Below are 21,596 nucleotides of genomic sequence, written 5' to 3'. Positions count from 1 at the left end.
ATGTACGCTGAACTCCCTGTAGTAGTTTGAAATTACACTTTTTGTCCAAAGCGGTCCATCAGATTATTGAAGCATAAGCTAGAATTGGTCTAATTACACTTTTATAAAGCCAATTTGTCATAGTAGGACTAAGACCCCATTTTATGCCTATGGTTCTCCTACATATCGCACAGCACCGATGTGCCTTGTTGATCCTATCCACTATGTGGTGTCTCCATTTTAATTTCCGGTCGAGGATTAGACCTAAGTACTTAACTTTGTCTGTCACCGGTATCTTCTTGCCCAGGAAGCAAGGTTCAGTATATAAAGAAATTTTTGTCTTAACATTGAGGCCTCTCGGTTGAGCCCAGCTCAAGGCCGTATTCAGAGCCTCCTCAGCTCTTCTACACAAGTAATTTGGATCCTTTCCCTTAAAAAGTATTACGACATCATCTGCATAGCAGACAGGTCTAAGTCCTTTCTCGGTTAGAGTCCTTAGGAGGCAGTATGCCACCCTGTGGTATACTGCGAAATACCTTTTTCCTGATAATTATATCGTACATCTCGCAGCTTATCCATCTGTTCCTTAGCATGTGGTTGATCCAGTTACGGAGCACCCGGTCAACATAAAACTGGTCTAGGGATTGGATAAGGGTATCAGTGTGCACGTTATTTAAAGCGCCTTCGATGTCAATGCTTACCGCCAGTGTATACAGTTTGCTATCGAAAGATTCAGCGGTTTCCACCGATCGTCCCTTTACATAAGCATGCTGCTTATATTTAAGCTCTTTGTATGGTATACTGCTTTTAACCATGCTATCGACTATCCGTTCCAAGGTTTTAAGTAGGAAGGACGTAAGACTTATCGGTCAATAGGACTTAGGTGTCGCATAGCTTGGTTTCCCTGGTTTGGGTAGAAATATTACCCTTGCATCTTGCCATTTAACTGGGGTATATGCCAATTTTAAGCATGCAGTGAATATCTGTGACAGATGTACGGAAACAAGTCCCGCCTCCATCTGCAAAAGTGCCGGAAAAATGCCATGTCAGATGTAATAACTATTTCCGTGTTACCCTATCGGTTCATCTATGTTATTCGATATACCGGGTGGGAAATGAGAATCCATTAGGAGTTTCATTGTCTTCTCCATATGGATAGGAATTTTTTTATTTTCTACCTGTTCACAGAAAAGTTTCCAGGAGTCTCGTTTGGCATTTCGAACGATTTTCTTATATTCACCAAGTTTATTACGATACTCATCCCAGTATACTGCGGTCTTTTTAAGCCGTGCCCGGTTAAATAGTTTGCGAAGAGTCTTCCCAAGGTTCTGGATCTCCCCAGTTACCCAGGGTTTTTCCTGGGCAGATCTCCGCTCTCGCAGAGGGCAGCTCTCCTCGAACGATTCAACCAGGGCACTTGTGAACGTTTCCACTTTGGCATCTATATCCTCTTTATTTCGACATTGAAAAGTGTCCTGACTTAAACGGTTCTTTAGTAAGGTCCCGAACATTGTCCAATTAGTTTCAGACTTATTCCGAAACTGTATCGGCTTTGGTAGTGGCCTTAGTATTTTGAATCTTATGTACCGATGATCAGAAAAGGAGTGCTCGTCCGAAACTCTCCAATCCTGAATTTCGTTTATAAGCTCTTCTGAACATATAGTTATATCTAATACTTCTTCTCTGATTCTATTGACGAAGGTAGTTTTATTACCTAAGTTCAATGTTATCAAGTCTTTAGTATTAAGAAAATCCATGAGGGCTTGTCCCCTACGATTGGTGTTTGTACTACCCCAAGCTACATGGTGCGAGTTGGCATCACAATCTATTACAATTTTCTTATTTTTCCTTTGTGCCTCTTCAACCAGTTTCATCAGATCCGAAGTTGGTGGTAGTATCGGAGAATCGAAAGGCGGTAAACAGATGCAAGGAATATGTTGGCACGACCTTGCTTCAGCACCGTTGCATCCGATGTTGATAATCCTGTTGAGAGGAGAAAACATAAGTTCTTGTGACATAAGATACATGTTCTCGGGCGAGACCCTGTATCAGCGTAGAAAAGTTGGAAATTTACGTGATTTAATCCAGTTGGAAATTTACGTGATTTAATCCTGTTGAGAGGAGAAAACATAAGTTCTTGTGACATAAGATACATGTTCTCGGGCGAGACCCTGTATCAGCGTAGAAAAGTTGGAAATTTACGTGATTTAATCCAGAAACCTTGTTGCGAATCGTCCAAGGTTCCTGGATTAAATCTATATGTATTTTACCTGTGTTAATTTTAGCCATCAGAGAGTTGGTAGCTGTCTCGCTCCGATGGAGGTTTATTTGGATAACCTCAATCATGGTCATCCATTAAACTGTCTTCCAGCGAGTTGGTGGTCACCTCCTCGCTCTTTGGATTTGACTCCTCCGGGTAGCCTGAAGTGGCTATTAATGTAGTGGGTACTGTTGATGGCTCTGCGGTGTCCTTATCAGGCATAGGAATAGCAGTATTTTTAATAGACACATTTCCAATTCTGGAGAGCACTGCTGTTCTGTCTTCTGCCGGGTGAGTGAGGAGGAGCTCGCTTTTAGGATTTGACTCCTCAACATTGCCAGTACTTGCTAATGATGCTTTTGGGTCTTAGGTGTTTTAGTGTCCTTGTCGGGGCTGGTTTTGACAGCCCTTTCAATTGGCGCCTTCCCAATTTTGGAAAGGGCAACTACACTTTCTTCTGTCGAGTTAATGGTAAATTCCTCGATTTTAGAATTTGACTCCTCAAAGTTATCGGTAGTGGATACTAATGCTGTGGTCTTAGGTTTTTTAGTGTCCTTTTCGAGGCTTGTTGTAACAGCCCTTCCAATCGGCACCTTCCCAATTTTGAATATGACAGCTTTAGAGGCGAAGTAAGCCCTACCTTTATTCTTGGCAAGACTAGCCATGGATTTCTGGTCGATACCTATTACAAATAAAGTTCCCTCAGGTTCTTCTTTCCTGTAAAAGACATCCCATTTTTCCACGGCCAGCTCAGCATTTTGACCTCCAAGAATTTCCAGTATACGTTCATTAGCCAGTTTACTGCCCCATCCTTTTATGTAGACAGTGGACTTTAAGAGCACCGGAAGCTCCCAGCCTAGGAGGAGGGATACTTTCCACCAAGTTCTTTAGGGTGATAACACATTGGTGAGATGCCAACCTCATCAACATCACGCCCATGCTGAACTCGCAGCTCTCGCTCTCTATTGGTTGTTTGCCCTTTGAAGCGATTGCATGGTCCACTATCTTATTGTTGACCAGGTCTTCTATTTTACTCTTTTGGTCTATTGGAATTTTGCCTGTCGGATTATCGGCATCGTAAACTGCATAGCAGAGATCGTCCCGGTGCCTACTTCTGGCAACTTTGGCGTAAGATGGCGGCTCTTTACCTTTTCCTCCGTCTAGCTTCTCCTTCCTCGTTTTTCGGGGCTTCTTTTGGGGATACCCTTACCTTCGAGGTTGATTTCGCCGACGTGTTCGTCTTCGGAATATCTTTCTTGCCGTTGTCACCCTTACTCGCAGGGTTCTCACTAGAGATTCCTTTGAGTGAAGTATGGCTTGACTTCGACTTCTTCTTAGGCTTCTTAGGCTTATTCTCAGTTGTCAACTCCTCGGGAGACCTGATCCTTTTTGCCTCAGATCTTGTGAGAGAGTCCGATTTTTCCTTTGGAGTGTCGTGGTATTGACTAATTATGATTTCCTGAAGCATCTTTTTCAACTTCCTCCTCCGTGCTCCAGAAAGTCTTTTTATACCCTTCACCTTCGTGAGAAGGGTATATATAAGTTTGTCATTCCGTTTGTAATTTCTACAATATAATTTTCCGACACTATAAAGTATATATATTCCGAGTCCTTATAGATAGCGGAGTCGATTGTCTGTCCGTCTGTCTGTGTGTTTGTTGAAATCAATTTTCTAAAGACCCCAGATATCTTCAGGATCCAAATCTTCAATAATTCTGTTGGACATACTTTCGAGAAGTTTCCTATTGAAAATCAGCAAAATCGGTCCAGAAATAACGGAGATATGAGCAAAAATCCGAGACAACATCTGAAAATTTCATCAAAAAAGCAACAACAACACAGCTTATTGTATAAAAGGTTGGTTTCATTGCGATGTGTATTTTGTTTTTGTTTTTTTGTGCATGTATTTCGTTTCATATGTTTGGATGTCTGTGGTTTCATTGCCTTGTGTATTTTGTTTTTGTTTTTTTGTGTATATTGTTTCGAATGTTTGGATGGCTATGGTTTCATTACGTTGTGTATTTTGTTTTTTCTGTTTTTTATTTCGTTTAGCATTGTTGTTGTTTCTCTTGTTTTGCTTAAGTTATGACAGGGTCGGGAATATGAAATAAATTGACATTATATAAAATTAATATTTTTTAAACACAATATGGTGAAGGGTATATAAGATTCGGCAAAGGCGAATATAAACTTCTTACTTGTTTTAGTAATAGGTAGTTTAGCTATGCTATCACTTACCTCTTTTACCATTTGCTCTACTTCATCCTTTTTGGGATTTGCTATAATGGTATTATTATTATCATCTGAGGATTCAGAGTCGGAACCCCCACCTATATTTAAAGGCTGAGGTAGCTTAGAGCTCTCATCCTTCTCTTTCACCCCTATGTTTTTGCCAGTAGCATGCTGTACACTTGACGCATTGTCCGCCACGGAGGCCAAGGTACCCACCTCCGTAGTAGTATTTTGCTCACGATTGCAGTATGACGACGACACGTGACTCGCGAGTAGATCAACACTTGCCGCCGGTACTGAAATATTTAGGCCCTGCACCGTAACTTTTATCTTTTTATTTTCCATATTTGTTTTTTCCAGTTTTTTGGTCGGCGGGGAATATAATATTCCCAGGTGGTGGAAAATCTGCCCTCCCTCAGCTTAAGTGAAATTAAAGCTGGGAGAGGACAGATGGTCCATCACCACCCGGGGACGCGCTCGGTAGGAAAAACTGAAAAACTCCCCCGAGGGGAATTATTTGTTTAATAAAAAATAAATTATTACAAGAAGATCTAAAACTTACAGCTAATGGTAAACAACAATGTAATTTAAAGTATTTTAGTAATGTTTTTTTATAATATAATAAAATAACCACTTAAAAAATTAACTCAATATTTATTTAAAAAATCAAGATATTAGTTCGTTTATAAAATATTTAAATAACTACATTAAGAATTATAAATATGGCAACACTCACACTCATTAGCAGGCATGCCTTAAAAGACATAATGTGAACATTCAAGATTTTAGGAAGGGCATTAAAAAGAAAATTGAGAAAAAGTCTGAAGTCATATGATAAAACTGGACTTAGTGTTGTGTACAATTACGATGAAATATTCGTTGATTCGGTTTTCTTAATTTAATTTTTTTGTTTGTAATAAATTTTTGACAATATAAACGAACTTTTAAGAAATATATATATAAGGATTTAATAACTGTTTATTTAATTGAGATGTAGAAATATAACATATAATTTCTAATCATTATTAAAAGTATCCGAATAACGGATATTTTGCGACAAAATAAATATCGCAGCACATCTTATTTTTACTTATTTTCCTTGTAATTTTTGATATTTTTTTTTTGCAAATATTGATAAATTTCTTTGATATTTGCCTAATTTTAACGCCGGCGAATATATTTTGAATTCGTATAACACTAATCAATATAATTTACATGATTAATTACTTTATGGCATTATATTTAACCAACAAACTTTGAAAAAGGCAAATCAAATGATTTTGTCCATCATTTGGTTGACAGACGGGCATTTCCAAATTGTCTAAAATTAGTGCTGGCCAATTGGAATATTGTCAAATATTCGTGTATTACAATTTTAAAGTCCTTTAAAAAGGACAAACGATCAGAAAATGAAAAACTGAGTTCGCAGTTATACCATATAAATTATGTGCTTTCGTATGTATATGGTTTGGTTCGTGTGTGAAAAATGGTGTTGGACGGTGTTATTATAATAATGCCTAGATTTGAGTTTTTTTCCGAAATTATTATCGTTAAAAATTGTTCTTGGATTTTATTTATGAAGTTTTAAAATATTTTTAATGATATTCCATGTTTTGTTAACTTTAATTATCCATTTATTTATAAGAAAAATCATTGTTTGTTATTTTGGTGTTTAGTTAGCGATTTAGATTTCAGTAAAAGGGCATTACTAATCTTTGTTTATAAACAAAAACTTGCAATTTTTTACAAATTGGCGTTTGAGTACTTTTTTTGGTTATTTTTTGGATTGAGAGTAAATTAAAAATTACTCTCTATCATAAAGTTACTGGATATTTTTTACTGGAAAATACGCGAACACGCCTCATAATTAGTTTTCGCTATCAACCTAAAATTATCGAAAAAAAACTTTCTGAGAAAAAAATTTTTAAAAATCAACTTATTGTTGGCTTAAAGAAGGGTCGATTTTATTAGATTTAAATGATTCTGTCGAACAATTTCATATAAAAATATTACTTTATAGTACTGTGGCATCACCATCCCACATACTTTATTATATAACTTTTTACTACTTTCGTTTATATAATCAGTAGCTATACTCAGTGTGATGTGCTACCCTAAAAGGAATATGTATAAATAAATACCAGATTTATTATATATTACATATGAAAGATGCCAAGCAAATTATTGCAAGTTCGACATTTTCTATCTATCGCCAATTTCTATTTATCTATAAAAAAGTTGAATAATATAAGAGTTTCCAAGATGCACGAAATTTTGTATTTAATTCATATATGTTGTGCCAAGCCACCCATTGAAAGTCCGCCCGTTATGCTCTAAATGTTCACATGAATTTCAAAGTTCTCCATGTAAAATTTTAAGATTCTAGCTCTAATAGTTTCTCAGATATACGAATTTTTCTATTTGATTCATGTGGGGGCTTCAAGACCCCCCAGATGAAAGTCCGCTTTTTTTTCCTCCAAAATGTTCAGATGAATATTAAGTTCTTCGTGCGAAATTTGATGAATTTAGTTCCATTAGTTTTCCAGATAAACGAATTTTTGTTTTTAATTAATATGGGATGTGCCGCTCCCCTCATGGGTAGTCCTCCAATTTATTACCCAAAATGTTTAGATGGATGTTAAAGATTCTAACTGTAAAAGTTTCCAAGATAAACGTATTTTTGTATTTAATTTATATGGGAGGTGCCACGCCCCCTAATGATAGTCCGCCTACTGTTTGTCCCAAATAATTATATTGACACTAAAGTTGCTCCGACAAAATTTGAGGACTCTAACTGTTATATTATCTAAAATATACGGATTTAATATTTTCTTAATATAGGCGTGGCTCCTCGCCCACTTCCAGACATACAGGAATACGCTGTGAAAATTTGAATAAAATCGGTTCAGCCGTTTAGTAGTCTATAACGTTCAAACATACAAACATATAAACATACAAACATACAAACATAAAAACATACAAACAAACACACATTCATTTATATATATAGATTTTACCACAAAGTATACAGAGGTGTCACTTTTGACATTTAAAAAAGTCAAAAATCAGCTTTTGTTTGATTTTGAAATTGTTTGGTGAGAAGAGGTATATAAAATACAGCTAAAACAAGAAAGTGTAGTCGGGCGTGGCCGACCATATGATACCCTACAAAAATTTTGAATATTAAACGTGATTTATTTTTCATAATAAAGCATTTATCCTCAATATTCCCTTGTTCCGATACATTTAAGCAATTTATGGATGAAAAACTAATTTTCTGAAAGAGGCTTTATATGGGGGCTAGGGACAAATATGGACCAAGCCCGATAAAATTTTGTGAATATTTTTATATTTACATAATATTTTATTGTGCTGAATTTCATCGCGATATTTGTGTTTATAAGTTAATTTGGGACATTCAAGTAATTTTCTAAAGGGGACTTTGTATGGGAGCTAGGGTCAAATGGGGCCCGATCTTTACGAAATTTGGCAGGGTCATCAAGACTTCTATAAAACTTAGTTGTGCCGTATCTTATCGATATATCTGTATATTTAACATAATTATGAGCTCAGAAGCCCTTTTCGGGCCGATTTTAACCATTTTTAATAGGCTTCGTCCTTGGGTCAAATAAAACGTTCGTGCCAAATTTCATCCAATTATCTTGAAAATTGCGACCTGTACCTTGCGCACAAGGTTTACATGGACAGCCAGCCAGACGAACGGACGGACGGACATATACTTTAAGGTGGGTCTAGGACGAATATTTTTGTATGTTACAAACATCAGCACAAATCCAATATACCCTCCCCACTAAAATGGTGTAGGGTATAAAAATCATTGAAATCGTTTTGTGCGAAAGAGAGGGAAATAGTTTTTTGCTTGTAACGCCTCTGTATACCCTGTGATTTTACTACTATTTTTAAATTAACCATTATTTTATGTTACTTGAAGTACAATCCTGTATTGCACATGTACAATTTTGATTTTGTTTTGTAAATAAAGTTAGTTCTATGAAAACCACGAAACAGCGTACACCATAAATGGTGACCCCGACGTGATTCGAAAACAATACGGTTTTTTGGAACGCGAAACAATTAAACAACTATTTTAATTGTCGTTATTTATAAGGAAAATAAATAATTATCCCTGGTGGCAATGAGGTTGAAGGAGCTGCCGCAGCAGCTACCACTGACTCTAACAGACATGTTGCCAGCAATGCTGATGGAGATGCTGCGCAAATTGCAAGAGTGTCAATACGGAACAAGGTAAAAAAAAATCACAACTAAAATTCTTAATTGACACTGGTGCCGAAGTTAGTGTCATTCCACCTTCACCCAAACAACGAAACCATCCGCAGGACAATTTGTATTTGTACGCTGCTTACCATTCGCCAATAAAAATGTTTGGTGAAAAAACAATTACTTTGAACTTGGGACGCCATCGTGACTTCAAATGGAATTTCATAATAGCCTATGTCACTCAGCCAATAATCGGGGCAGATTTTTTGTCGTTTTACAACTTGTTGGTCAACGTACGTCAACGCAAGCTCGTAGATTATTTAACCAACGTTCAGAAAATTTTTCTTTACGCAAGAACGGTGAGTTTTATAAAAGTCTTTCATTTATTAATCAGAACGATTCTTTTAAGAAACTTTTAAATGAGTTCAGGGATATCACCTAACACTCTATTGGCTCTTATAGTGGATGCATCAGGCACCGCAATGGGCGCCATTTTACAACAACTCGAAGACAACATATGGTAACCCCTAGGTTTCTACTCAGAACGGCTGAACCCAGCACAACAAAAATATAGTACCTATGATAGGGAACTGCTGGGGGCCTACAAAGCGTTTAATATTTTCGTCATATGGTGGAAGGTAGAAATGTATGTATTTACACCAGTGTTGGCCAAACACATACTGTTGCACATTAATTTGTATTGGTAAAGCAGCAGAGAACAAAATCATAAGCCCTTACAATACGCTTTCCAACAGAAGTCGGAAAAGGCAACACCACGACAAGTCCGCTATCTCGATTTTTTGGGTCAGTTCACGACGGACATCCGTTATATACCCGGAAAAGACAACATTATAGCCGAGGCTCTATCACGGATCAAAGCTTTACACATATCATCGAACATTGACTACGCAGAACTATCGAAAAGTCAGGTTAACGTCGAGGAACTCAAAAAATTTTAAGAGCACGACTCGAACTTAAACATTAAGGAAATTTAAATTTCTGGCACACAGTCGGTGATATTTTGTGACGTCTCAACTGGTAGAGCACGACCATTTTTAACACCGTCTTATCGTAGAATAGCTTTTGATTCAATATTAGTCACCCAGGCGTAGCCAGAACAACGAAAATAATTTCTGAACGTTTCATTAGACCAAAAATGAGAAAAGATTGCATGAAATGGTGTAAGGAATGCATTCCATGTCAACGAAGCAAGATCCATCGACATAACGAAGCCCCGATTTCTAATTATGCTCTTCCTGGTGCAAGTTTCGAACATGTCAACATCGATATTGTGGAACCCCTGCCGCCATCCATGGGTTATCGTTACTGTCTCATATGTGTTGACCACTATACCCGTTGGGTCGAAGCATACCCCGTGGAGGACACTACTACCGAAACCAATCTAAGAGGACACCTTTCATCGAGAACTACTTGAGCACATCACCAGCGGTATTCGTTCGTACAGATGCAGTACGTCGACCTTTAAAACAACCTTATTAAGGCCCATTTGCTGCAATCAAGCGTTTTGACAAATTTTATAAAATTAATATGAATGGCAAACCAGTTTACGTAAGCATCGATCGTTTGAAAGCAGCATTTAATTGCATAGAACAATCACAACCGGACACAACTTTAACTAATGAAGAACCAGCCACAACCAGTGAAGAACCTGCAGCCTACACTACAGCCTCCGGAAGAAGAGTTCGTTTTCGTGTTCCTTAGAAAGGGGAGTAATATGGCATCACCATCCCACATACTTTATTATATAACTTTTTACTACTTTTGTTTATATAAGCATTTTACTATTTTTAAATTAACGATTATTTTATGTTACTTAAAGTACAACCCTGAACTGAACATGTACAATTTTGATTTTATTTTAAAAATAAAGTTAGTTCTATTAAATCCACCAAACAGCATACACCATAGTCCATTTTTGATATAAGCATTTTTCACATACATATATGCCATCTACCCGTGGCTATTAAAAGTCATGTTATATGAAAATTGTGAAACACGAAATTTTATTATGCAGTAGATATTTTGCGACATTTTTGCTTAGAGCAAGATATAAATTCAAATTTTTTATTTGAAAGAAAAAAATAGAATATACAACTGTAACCAACGTCCTCAAGCTAAAACGGACTACAGTTATATATTTTTCTAAATAATATAACAATATTTTTTAATTTAATGAATTTATGAAAATAATATTTATTTCTTTAATAAACATGAATTTTTAATTTTTTTATATTCACGGAAAAATTAATATATAAGAATTTCTTTATAAGCCCATTGTGGCATATACTTTTTGCATTGTTTCCTATGTATTGATTTGTATTAACATGTGAATGAATACTTAATGATGGGCTCCTACTACGATATTGCAACTTTTTATAATAAAATGTTTATTACTTCAATAGGGAAAATAAGTACAAAATGGTGGAAAAACGGAAAATTTGATTTTATTCAAACTCACTGACCCATTTAATAAAATTGGAGAAATTGATAGATTTAGTAACACTAAATATACCAATTGGGTGTTACTTGGAACTCCGGTACAAAGGACTATTTTTTGGTACTTTTTCGTTTTTTAACTGGTACTTTTTGTGTTTTTTATAATATGATCCTAGAAACGTGATATTAAGAATGTGAACCCCGGAGTTAATGAGAATCTTTAAAAAGGGAGTTTTTTTTTGTACTTTTTCGTTCTTTAAAAGGTAATTTTTGAATTTTCATTATTGAACCTAGGAACATGAAATTTAGCATGTACAGACCGGAGTAAATGAGAATCCATGAAAGGGGACTTTTTGGTACTTTTTCGTTCTTTAAATGGTACTTTTTGTGTTTTCTATAATATTGAACCTAGAAACATGAAATTAAGCATGTAGAGCCCAGAGTAAATAAGAACCTATAAAAGGGGAATTTTTGGTACTTTTTCGTTCTTCAATAGTTACTTTTGAATTTTCTATACTATTGAACCTAGAGACATAAGGAGTAAATAAGAACCTATAAAAGAGAACCCTTTGGTACTTTTTCGTTCTTCAACTGGTACTTTTTGACTTTTCAATTATATTGAACATAGAAACTCAAAACTAAGCATTCAGGCACTAAAATCTAAAATGGAGTATTTTCTGGTACTTTTTCGTTCATTAAAAGGTACTTTTTGAATTTCCGATAATATTGAACTTAGAAACATGTATAAACATTAAATGAAACACGCAATACCCTGATTGAACGAAAATATACAAAAAGAGACTTTCTGGTACTTTTTTAATAATACTTTTTGAATTTTTTGAAACACAAAATTGGACACGCAGCTTCTTGAGTGTATACAAATCTGTATGAGAGGAACTTCCGGTTGAAAATTTAATATGCACCATCCTTATTCAACTAAAATCTAAAAAAGGGACTTTCTGCTACATTTTTGTTCTCCAACTGATATTTTTTGAGTTTCCTGTAATATTGAAACTAGAATCAATCATTATTGATTGAAAATCTATGAAATATTGAACCTAGGAACCTGTATGAAAATCTATAATAGGGGACTTTTTGATATTGCAGAAATTTACTGAATGACTGAAAATTTACAATAATATTTATTTTATTTCATTATGCTGAGGGTAGCGAAACACGGTGGATATAGCTAGTATGTTTATAATTGTGTATTCTTTTCGTATTGATAACTTTTTTGAAAACTACAGTATATTATGAACTATGTGAGGTATATTTATGTCATTTTGGACATACACCCTACAGTCAGTATATACCGAAAATATTTTTAAATATTTGTATTGAGAAGTAAAATAAGTTTGAAATAAACACTATAATCATCATAAAATAGTTAATATTTAATCATTAGAATAGATATTTTTCATTCAACTATTTATGGTTATATTTTTTACCAATTTAGTAATATTAATAATTGCTACAGTATCTGTTATTGAAAAAACTACATAAATATTACATATAAAAATAATAATTCTTTTCGTTACCCTTTTAACTAATGCATTTTTTGTTTACATTTTCTTTACAAAATTATTTCTTTAGTAGAATTCAAATGGGAAGATATTTTTTTTTAATCATCGACGAGATAGCACCCCAATATTCTCTTCTGTTTAGGATTATGTCAATAATGTTGTGCACATTTAGTTTTGTTTCTATATATTCTTCTGCTCCGCAGCTCATGGATGAAGCGTGGGCAGTAAAACATGACATGTTCCGCGTCTTGTTCTTGATTAGGGCAATATGGGCAGTATGGAGTACTGTCCAAACCGAATCTATACAGGAAACTTCTGTACTATCTATGACCAGAGAGAAATTGTGTCAGGTATTAGTTTACTTCCCCATGCCTTCTTTTTAGCCATACATCAATTCTCGGTATTAGTTTAATGGTCCACTTTCCTCTAATACTTGATTCCCATCTATTTTGCCATTGTCTTATAGATTCTTCTCTTTCAAGTTTTCGGACAACTGTTCTTGATCGTGTTGAGTCTCTATTTGTTTCGTTTAGACGTTTAGCTTCATCAGCCAAAATATCTATTGGAATCATTCCCGCAATTACGTGGGCCGCTTCGTCAGAATTTGTTCGGTATTAACAACAAACTCTTAGTACGAATAACCTGTATACTGATTTCAGTGTCATGGCTGTGGACTTTACTTTCAGAGCTCCTGCCCATATGGAGGCAGCGTAAAGTATTACATAGCTGACCACTGTTGATATAATTTCCCGTTTACATTGCATAGGTCCACCTACATTTCGCATCATTCTTTCAAGTGCCGATCTAACGTTAGTTGCCTTGTTAGAAACGTATTCAATGTGAGCCTTAAAATTTAATCTAGCATCTATAATAACTCCAAGATATCTTAAACGCTGTTTTGAAGTTACTTGGTGCTTCCCGACTAATATTTGTATATTTTCTCGTTTTCGTCTGCTAGTAACTTATACGATTTCGGTCTTATGTTCTGCTATTTCTAGACCTGCGATCTTCATCCAATTTTTAATAATACACACTTCCTCGTTTGCGATTAGTTCTACTTCGTCTATGAATCTTGCTGAAACTGTGACTGCTATGTCATCGGCGAACCTTATAATTTTTTGCTTCTTCCGGTATACTGAGCTCGAGTTGAGTTGTATTCCTCCTAATGACACCAGTTCTAGACACATCTCCTCAAAAATATAGGAATTTTTCCTAGTGCCTCTCAACATATAAATTTTTGCTGCCCATATTTCGCACAGTAGCGACTCTTAAAGATCATATTTTCTTCTTTTTTCGTTTTTGGTATTGTATTTTATTTTAAAAAATAACGTGCAAAAATTTTTTTTATTTCGAAATTAAATATAATTTTTTCGATACAAATATTCACTTTGAATTGTATCCAAAAGTTGTATTTGTTTATCCGAGACACAAAACAGTGTTGCATAAGCAAATCTTGTTCGAAAAAATACATTTTCGACTTGTTATAAATCAAATCTAGTAGATTAAGTAGATTTGGATTTGTAAAAAATGTATGGCAAATCTACATGATTTTAACTAGTTTTGCCCAAATCCACTAGATTTGCTCAAAACGCCTCAGTGGAAACATAGCATTAAGCTATGTCCGTGTGTGTGTCTGTCTGTATGTTTGTTGAAATCAATTTTCTGATACCTTCGGGATCCAAATCTACAACAATTCTGTCAGCTGTCGGTTCATAAATAACGGATATATGAGCAAAAATCCGAGACAACCTCTGAAAATTTCATTAAAAATTTAGATTTTTCGTGCATGCTGATGCTGAAATTATAAACAAACAATAACAACAACACACTTAACCATACGGTAAATTTTGTTATTGTATTAGGTTAGGTTGATAGGAGGATGCATCTACAAATTATTTGTTGGTAAAAAGAAAAAAAAACTTATATAGTATTCACTAAATGTATTATTGTCCGATGTTCAGAAACTCAGTTTCCTGGACATAATTCCTAAGAATTTTTCAATCAGTGTTCGTAAGGGATATTATATCACGAATAATATCACTTCCAAGATATTTGGATCTAATTTCGGCGAAAGCCTGACAATGGTAAAGAAAGTGCTCCAGAGTTTTGCTGTCCTCTCTACATGTTCTACATTCGTCTGAATTCGCACGCACAATTTTGTGTAGGTGTGCCCGTAGTCCTGTGTGTCCGCTCAGAATACGTACTATCATACTAATCTCAGACTTGTTCATTTTGAGGAGACTTTTCGCCCTGCTCTCGTTAGGGTCACCCTATTGTGGTTGTACCCATGGTTTCATTATTCCAAGAGGTCTTATGGGTTTCTCTCACCCATAATTTTAATTCTGCCCTCGTTGCGACAAATGGTTTTGCGTTCGTCAGGTTAACTACCTCGCGTTCCCTTCCCTTTAATGCTACTACATTCGCTATTTCATTGCCGACTACTCCCGAGTGGCCTGGTACTCATATGATGTAAACATTACCTCTGGGAGAGTATTCGGTTAGAGCTTTTTTTACAATCCAATACGGTTTTAGATTTAACTTTATCACCTGATATCGCCCTAATTACCTTCTGGCAGTCGGTAAATATGTTAAGCCCTATGAGCGCTATATTTATTCTAATCCAATTTACGCATTCCGTTATTTCTCGGACTTCTGTCTGGAAGCTAGTGTTGTGATTAGGTAAACGGTGGTATATCTGTTTCTGGGTCTTCAATATAAAAACCATCCGTATAGCAAAGGATTCCTATTGGTATTTGCTCTAAAGTTCCGCTTTCAAAGTTTCCGACATATTTTGTCTCTGCCTTCCAATGTGTCCAGTATACATTGATAACGTGTCCTATAACCGCTTTTGGCCAGTTCTCCTAAAGTTACGAGCCGTTCGGCTGTAAGTGCCGCCTCATATCCTATATATGTTTCAATGGGTGGAATATCTAGCATTGTTTCCAGAGCCTTGGTTAACGTAGTGCTCACGCCGTGAGATCTCAGTCTAGTAAACTGCTTTTAACAATACTATCGACCTGTTCACAGAAAAGTTTCCAGGAGTCTCGTTTCGCTTTTTCAACGATTTTCTTATATTCACCGATACGATACTCATCACAGTATACTGCGGTCTTTTTCCGCCGTGACCGGTTAATGAAGGTAGCTTTATTACCTAAGTTCAATGTGATCAAGTCTTTAGTATTAAAGAAATCCATGAGGGCTTGTCCCCTGCGATTGGTGTTTGTGCTACCCCAAGCTACATGGTGGGAGTTGGCATCACAACCTATTACAATTTTCTTATTTTTCCTTTGCGAATCTTCAATCAGTTTCATCATATCCGACGTTGGTGGACGTGTCGGAGAAACGAAGTGCAGGTGAACAGATGCAAGGTATATGTTGCCACGTACTTGCTTCATCACCGTTGCAACTGTTGCGAATCGTCAAAGGTTCCTGGATTAAAGATATGTGTATCTTACCTTTGTTTATTTTAGCCATCAAAGCATTGATAGCCGTCTCGCTCCGATGGAGGTTTATTTGGATAACCTCAATCATGATCATCCATTAAACTGTCTTCCGGCGAGTTGATTATCACCTCCTCGGTCTATGGATTTGACTCCTCCAGGAAGCCTGAAGTGTCTATTGATGCAGTGGATACTATTGATGGCACTGCGGTGTCCTTATCATGCCTAGGAATAGCAGTCTTTTTAACTTGCACGATCCCGATTTTGGAAAGCTCCGCTGTTCTTCTGGCGAGAGAGTGATTTCCTTCTCACTTTTAGGATTTGATTCCTCCTCATTCATGTACTAGCTACTGATGCTTTGGGCACCGTCTTAGGTATTTTTGTTGCCTTGTCGGGGCCAGTTACGACAGCCCTTTCAAACGGTGCCTTCCCAATATTAGAAAGGGCAGCTACACTTTTTTCTGGCGAGTTAGTGGTAATCTCCTCGCTTTTAGGATTTGACTTCTTAATGTTACCAGTAGTGGCTAATGATGCTGTGGGCACCGTCTTAGGAATTTTAGTGTCCTTGTCGGGACTTGTTGTAACAGCCCTTCCAATCGGCACCTTCCCAATTTTGACTATGACAACTTTAGAGGCAAAATAAGCTCTACCTTTGTTCTTGGCAAGACTAGCCATGGAGTTCTAGTTGATACCTAACCTATTAAAAATAAAGTTCCCTCAGGTTCTTCTTTCCTGTAAAACACATCCCATTTTTTACACGGCCAGTTCAGCGTTTTGGTTTCCAAGAATTTCCAATATACATACGCTCATTATCCAATTTACTGCCCCATCCTGGTATGGCTTGGCTTCGTCTGTTTAGAAGACGGGGAGCTCTGTTTCTTTTTAGGTTTATTCTCAGTTGTCCACTCCTCGGGAGACCTGATCCTCTTTGCCAAATAAAACTTGAAATCCAGAACACTGGTCATACTAAACCGTCACCTGTCATCCGGCGCCTGCTGATATCGATGGATATTAGACAAACGTAAAACGGATTCTGTTTTGTTTCATTATCAGCCCTATTAAATCCACTCTCAATTTTAAATACACAAATACAGTATTGGCCAAAACTAATTGAAGTTTTGCCAATTACTTTTGTAATTACAATTACTTGTAATTGTGAATTTTGTTCCTTATAATCAGTGTTAGAAAAACTACGTTTGCTACCAAGTATTATATTATTGCTTTAACTACTGCTCCAAACAATTGTCTGAAGTTGTAGCAGTAGCATTTGTTTTGTTTTATAATCATAAGTTTTTAAAACTTTTGCTACTTATAAAAAAGTAAATCTCAAAATATAGCAGTAGTAATAAAACAGTAGCAGTAGAAATAGTTCTAAAAAAACATAAACTACAAATGGAGAAGAAGCTTAAATGTGCAAGAATCCTCTAAATAGAGGAAACAAAGTCCATTGTCTCTTGCGAAATGACAATGAGAAACCTTTATAATATATCTTTAGAAGGCCCACGAATCGAAGTCGTAGTATTTTTCCCCGCTGCTTGTGCCTTTTTTTCTGAATGTCGTAATTTTTTTATTTTATTTTAATAAAATTTTTATTTTTTTATGCTACCAAAGCTTAGGATTTTGGTAGCATTGCTACTTTATTTAGGTAGCTGTTGCTACCAAACTTTTGATTGCTGAAAAATATAATATAGTTTATTGCTACTTCAGGAAAATATTTACTGCTACTATTTGAAGTATTCAACTGCTACATAGAAACATTTAAATACCAATACTGTATTACTGCTATAAAAATTTTTATTTTTTTGCTACATCTATAACTACTGCTACCAAAATCAAAAGGTACCCAGCAAAAGATAATTGATGTCACACTTTACAAACGACATCTTAATCACATCTAAAAATGCGATAACATATTTTTCGCTTTTATAAACCAATTATTTCATTACAAATGAAACCCACTTAAAAGTGAGTAATGAGATGTAGAAAAGTCACTACAAATAACATATTCGAAGTACATCAAATTTTAGTGAAAGACTAATGAAATTTACATAAGCGTGTCATTGAAAGAATGTGGTTTATTTTTGACATCCAAATATATGATTTTTACTGCTTCTAATAATAAGATTAGATGTAGTTCAAAGTTGTCAAAAATTAACAATATCCCTCCAACGACACGCTCATGTAAAATTCATAGGTTTTTCACCCGAATGTGAAGTACTTCGGGTTACAACTTGTGATGAAAATACTACATCTTTTTCCACACCTTTTTTGATGGGTAATAGTAAATGATTTGCTGCTAGTTTTGGAACATTTTATAACTACAAATGTAGTTATTTTTCGTTACTACAGCTACTTGTAGTCTTGTTATTTAAACACTGCTTATAATAACATCCCAGCAAAAAGAAGTAGAATTTTCACCACAACCCAGCAAAAAAAGTGTGGAAAAAGATGTAGAATTTTCATCGCAACCCAGCAAAAAAATTTTGAAGTTGTTAAAGAAGAAGGGATATTTTCATGATTTCTTTAGTAAGTATTCTATTTAATGCGTTTTTAATACATGCCTAAATTCTAATAAATTTGTCATCAGTGAAGGCATGAAAAATGCACCCAAATTCACTCATGTAACTCCACTATAGGAATTGTAATATTTTACTGTAATTTGGTATTCTCTTAGGAGATTTAACGAAAACGTGCATTTCATACAATAAAGATTAAAATGACATTAATTTTTTATTAGATTTTTGTTAAAATTAGTAATATTAAGTCCATTAAAATTAGTAATATTAAGTCCATTAATAGGAGAAGGAAAAAACCAAGACAGCTTAACGGATTTTAAAACACAATGGGTATTTTTCCTCTGCATGAATTTAAATCCAATCAAAATCAGTTATGTTTTATCTTATTCTATTTTTATCAATATCACGCAAAAAAATTATTTAAATATTGATAATTAAATCGAAATACCATTAATGCATTTTTAAATAAATATAGTGCACCAATGAAAATTCGCTTGAGAATCATCGAATATTCATAAGAACTCATTTAAATGACGAACTATTTTTGCAAATACGAACCCATGCATGCCAATGACACGCTAATGTTAAAATCATGCATGTTTCCCCTAAATATGAACCAGTTCATTATCAGTTCAACCCATGCATTTACTACTTTTTTGCACGTCTTTTTTTGCTGGGAACTAGTAACCCTAAGTGCTTCAAATTCAGGTGAAAAACCTATGAATTTTACATTAGCGTGTCATTGGATGGATGTTGTTCATTTTTGACAACTTATCTTTAGAAGCTGTAAAAATACGATATTTGTATGTCAAAAATAAAACTCATTCTTTTAATGACACGCTTATGTAAATTTCATTGCTTTTTCATCAAAATTTAAAGTACTTCGAATATGTTGTTTGTAGTGTCTTTTCTACATCTCTTTCCTCACTTTTAACTGTGTTTTCATTTGTAAAAATATGTTTGGTTTATAAAAGCAAAAAATATGCAATCGCATTTTTTAGATGTGATTAAGATGTTGTTTGTAAAGTATAACATCAATTAGTTTTTACATCTAATCTTATTTTTAGAGGCAGTAAAAAATTAATATTTGGATGTCAAAAATAAACCACATTATTTCAATGATACGCTTATGTAAATTTCATTGGTTTTTCATCCAAATTTTAAGTACTTCGAATACGTTGTTTGTAGTTACTTTTCTACATCTCATTCCTCACTTTTAACTGGATTTTCATTTGTAAGGAAATATTTGATTTATAAAATCGAAAAATATGTAATTGCATTTTTAGATGTGATTAAGATGTTGTTTGTAAAGCATGACATCAATTATTTTTTGCTGGGATGTAATTGGTAAGCATAAATTACAATTTCAATTAATTTTAATTGACAAAACTTCAATTACAATTAGAAGTAATTGTAATTGGCCATGTAATGAATTACTTTGTGTAATCATTACCCCCATCCCTGATAGATAGAGACATTATTAACAATAGGAATTTAACGGAGGAATAGGAATTTAACGGAGAACAAAAATAAATTTCAATATCACAGAAATTCTGTGATAATAGTATTAAGTTTGACTTCCATCTTAAATGGTATTTGGTAAATTATATTTTCCCAAAGCAGCATCCCTGATAGATAGAGACATTATTAACAATAGGAATTTAACGGAGGAATAGGAATTTAACGGAGAACAAAAATAAATTTCAATATCACAGAAATTCTGTGATAATAGTATTAAGTTTGACTTCCATCTTAAATGGTATTTGGTAAATTATATTTTCCCAAAGCAGCATCTATAAACGTTTCTTCTACTTTTAGCCTTCAAATTATTTTTTAGCAAAAGGTGGGCATCAATTTAATGTTTAATACACAGCAAAAATCTTTGCTTTGTAGTACCATATTTTCAATTTTTTGTGTATAAGTAGTTTTTTAATTTATTTTTTAAAATAATATTTACAAATAATCATTTAAAGTCACTTAAAATGTATATAAAAAATCCCTAAAATATTAGTTTTATAAGTTCTTAATACTAATGGCACGATTTTCGTTATACATACATAAAAAATTTAAAACTACATAATTTATACATATGTATATGTATTAAGTAATATATTAATAGTAAATTAAGTACAGTTCTTTCAAAATTTCAGGGTATCATTTCAAAAGTAGTTATAAAACTTAAATGCTGAACATTTTTACGATTTCACATCAAGGCGTAGAAAGACAAATGGATGGACGTAGTTAAAGGTCTAGGTTTCATCCCAACCTGGACGATTTCTAAGTTAAATTATCTAAGACATACATATCATCGTTGCTCCTACCAAAACAGTCACAATTTGTTTATTTCATTATTCCCCAGCAAAAAATAATTGATGTCATACTTTACAAACGACATCTTAATCACATCTAAAAATGCGATTATATATTTTTCGCTTTTATAAACCAAACATATCCTTACAAATGAAAACACAGTTAAAAGTGAGGAAAGAGATGTAGAAAAGTCACTACAAATAACACATTCGAAGTACTTCAAATTTTGGTGAAAAACCAATGAAATTTACATAAGCGTGTCGTTCCCACGACAATTGGATCTTCGTTCTGGAACGACCCGAGTCATACTCGACCAAAGATTGTCAACCCAGCGACAGCTGTATCAACCGAAATTTTTTTCCCAGGAACTGTTACAACAACAACATAAGCGTGTCATGGAAAGAGTGTGGTTTATTTTTAACATTCAAATATCGGATTTTTACTGCTTCTAAAAATAAGAATAGATGTAGTTCAAAGTTGTCAAAAATGAACAACATCCCTCCAATGACACGTTAATGTAAAATTCATAGGTTTTTCACCCGAATTTGAAGCAGTTCGGGTTACTAGTTGTGATGAAAATACTACATCTTTTCCATCCTTTTTGCTGGGTCATGTCTTTTTTAGTCATACATCTACCCAA

The sequence above is a fragment of the Lucilia sericata genome, unplaced genomic scaffold, assembly GCF_015586225.1.
Source record: "Lucilia sericata isolate MDLA Ls3-8-SP2 unplaced genomic scaffold, ASM1558622v1 Contig000078F_arrow, whole genome shotgun sequence".
Classification (NCBI taxonomy): Eukaryota; Metazoa; Arthropoda; class Insecta; order Diptera; family Calliphoridae; genus Lucilia; species Lucilia sericata.
This window is presented reverse-complemented; position numbering follows the sequence as displayed.